A 3564-nucleotide genomic window follows, 5' to 3' on the forward strand; every position below is an offset into this window, starting at 1 on the left:
ATATGTTTTCTATTTTAACTGCCCCTTTTTGTATATGATTGTTTCAATAGTTGAGGATTGGCTGGGGTAGCCATGACACTAATCTGCTCTCGTAGTTTTATTCAAAATGTGTATTTCAGTGACAGTGGGCATTTAATGGCATTTACAAATTGAATAAAGTTACCTACTGCATTACTTTGCAAGTGCAATGAGGTAATTATAATACTCCTAAATATTTCTGGACTGTCCGGAAACTGCTTGCAACTGCTTATCTACATTATATAGTTACAAGCTTCTTAACTGGGCAGGTACTTAACCTCTTCACGGTGGATGGGTCGTACAGTTGGATGTAGGAATTCGTGGCCCACAATGCTCTGAGGGAGTGTACCTTGCCACACCCTTACTGCAGTTAGTTCCTGATTTAGCCCTACCCACCAAATCTTGTCATCTCTCCCTACGCTATCTGTTCGGTCACTCGCAGTGCATTAAGGGTTCGAAGGGGGTGCACAGTTATTCCTGCATCCAGCTGTACATGTCCTTGTGGGTTACAGAAGGTCCTCTGCTTACAAACCTAATATGTTCAAAGAAGCTGTTTGTAAATCAAGTTGTTTGTAAGTCGAGTTGCGTTATATTTGGCCAAGGGTAGGTCTAATCTGAATCCAATGTCTATGATTTCCAGCTACTAAAATCAATAAATAGTTGGGTTTCATGTGAAATAAATATCTGGTTATTACAAATGTCGTTTTTCTTACTGTATTAAATGATATAATATTGTTTTTTTACAATATTTCTTTATCTTCGAATTTGTTTGTATCTGAATGTTTGTAAGTTAGGGGACCTTCTGTATTTGATTTTAAAGGGAGACTGGAAACACCGACCTCGGTTGGTTAGTTCGCGCACGTCGCCTCCCGCTAAGCGGTCTGATGCTTAAAATTCTGTACTCGTGGCTCACAGCAGCGAAACTCAAATCTTGAACAGTCTAATAAAGTGCTGAATATTGTATGCTGAAAGCACTTGCTATAAAAGTTGTGATAAGCATCTTGCTTACAATGTATTTGTTATTTCTTCTCTAGTCCAATTCTGTAACATTCTGTACTGTAATACTTTCTTAAACTTAGCTGGAAATATATTGAAACCGAGCGACTCGTTTGTTTTCTATACCCAGCCTGAAAATAAAATTGCATGCTATTAAGAAGTGGTTTAATCATATCATCTAATTCAAAATATATTTAGGTTTAATGTGTTCTTTTCAGGCGAGGGGTGAGTGACAGTTCTGACTGCAGGTTTTGAAAATTATGTTGGGGAATTAAAGAGGTTTAGTTGAAAATGAGGGCTTTGTTCCCAAGTTTGAATTGTGATGAGATAGGCTTTCTGGAAAAGCAAGAGGACCTACATCATCCTGAAAGAGAAGGGTTTGGATAGGCATATCTTCCCAACAAGTTTTAGATTGTGATGAGATGGGCCTTCTGAAAAAGCAAGAGGACCTACATCATCCTGAAAGAGAAGGGCTTGGATAGGCATATCTCTGTTGCTGTATGGTAATTCAAGTGGAGACTAGAGTTCAACCAGCTCAGATCCAACTTGTTTATCATTCAGAAAAGCCCATGATTTTCAAGAACAGTAAAGTGATGTAGAATGAATTAAACATGATGGGGGAGATCCGACGCAAAGCCTGGGTAACTAGGAAATTTTTCAGTGGTTTCATGAGGTCTTTCTATTAACTGAAAAAATCCTGCCAGAGAAATAATTGGCACTGAATGCCCTCCTCATGGACATTACAACTCACCCTTCAGACTGAGTTGCTGGAGAAGTTTTCCTTCATAAGTAAAGTTCTTGCTCCCCAGTGGAACAGCCGGTCATTTCCAACTTACTGAAGCTCTACGCAAAATCCCTTTTCCACAGATACTTTGAAGTCACTTCTGGTAAGAGTTCTTTAAGAAGCACATTATCCTCAAAACTATATAAGTATATCCAAAACTAGGGAGGAGTATCTTCCAGAACACTACACTCGGTCTGAAAGTTGTGGCCAGATTGTATCCCAGAGGACTGGAGAGGCTTTGAATTTGTGGTGGAGAATATTGTGTATCTTAGGCAATTACTGTCATAGATGGCGATGTTGTTGAGGACTTGGATAAGGACCAAGTCACACAACTCCCAAGAACTTCAAAAGATGGAAGCTAAAGAAATGTCTTCCCTGGAGGAGAGGGAAAGCATGATGCTTGTAGTTTGTCTTATTTTGGTTTCAAGAAACTTACGTTTATATTGTACAATACACTGTATTGCATTTATACGCTAATAGGTGCGTCCTAGTCAATCATATATATCCTATCCTATAAAATCTTCAAAGCAAAGATATACTGTACAGTCACATTTTGGCTTAATGGTAAAAAAAAGTCAAGTGAAACCAATATAGTGAGATAATTCACACAAAACCATATACTGTACAAATTTTGGTCAACGAATCAGTTATACTTATTTGACAACAAAAATACTAAAAGACGAGTTAACGTAGCTTTAAATTCACAAGAAAATATCAAATATGACAAATTCGGATATAATTTGTATTTTTCCTAACCATACAAACCTTAGCTATTTACATAGGGTTTACTTTCGGCGTAGCTGAAATTGACGAGCCATTAGATTTTAACGAGGGTTTACTACCCCGCGCTAGTTAGCAGGGGTAGGGGGAGGGGTAGCTTGCTACCCCAACCCCCCCTCACACACCGGTGAAATGTCTCACTTCACTTAGAGGTAGGACTTGACTTGGGGGACAGGGCTGGCGGGCAAATACGTGTAAATAGCTAAGGTTTGTATGGTTAGGAAAAATACAAGTTTTCTCCGAATTTGTCATTTGTTCCGTAACCGAAATACAAACCACGCTATTTACAAAGGGTGACTTACCCCTTAGGAAGAGTGGAAAGTCCCCAGCCATACTGGCTTTGGCTTACCCGGGGCCTCAGAACCCGGGTGAGTCGCACTCGAGAAAAGGAGTCCCTGCACCTCACAAGTTCCTTGCTCCGCAAGGAAACGTGTGGCCTACATGAGCTGGTGTGTGAAGGAAGAAAGTGTGACCCATCCTAGGCAGTTGACCTGGAGTTCTAGAAGGAACTCTGGGTTAGGACGTTCCCAACACCACCTAGTCAGGGTATGGGGGACGCGACAGTATTGACTCAATACTCGGAACACAAGGAAGCATGGTTTACCTGCAGAGGTTTGAGGTCAGCTAAGCAGAGACCAGGATGCTGCTTCCCCAGTAGAGGGGAGGATGAAGAAAGAAGTAAGAGCCAGACATACTTCTTCCGTTCATGCAGTCTAAAACCTGGTAACAATGCCCTCAACCTTCTGCTACCTGTCCAAAAAGGAGCCTGAGGTTAGACTAGCTGTTGTGTAGCCACCACAGAGCGATAGAAACGTATCGATACCCCTGTGGGTCACGTCCTGCAGGAAGTGGGCTGCGAAGGTAACTAGACGCTTCCAGACTCCAGCTTGTAGCACCTGCGTCACAGAGTAGTTCTTCTTGAAGGCGAGGGACGTTGCGATGTATCCGACATCGTGCTGTAGGGCGACGTGACGGGGGAGGGTCTG

Source organism: Palaemon carinicauda, chromosome 3 (genome assembly GCF_036898095.1).
Source record: "Palaemon carinicauda isolate YSFRI2023 chromosome 3, ASM3689809v2, whole genome shotgun sequence".
In the NCBI taxonomy this organism is placed as follows: Eukaryota; Metazoa; Arthropoda; class Malacostraca; order Decapoda; family Palaemonidae; genus Palaemon; species Palaemon carinicauda.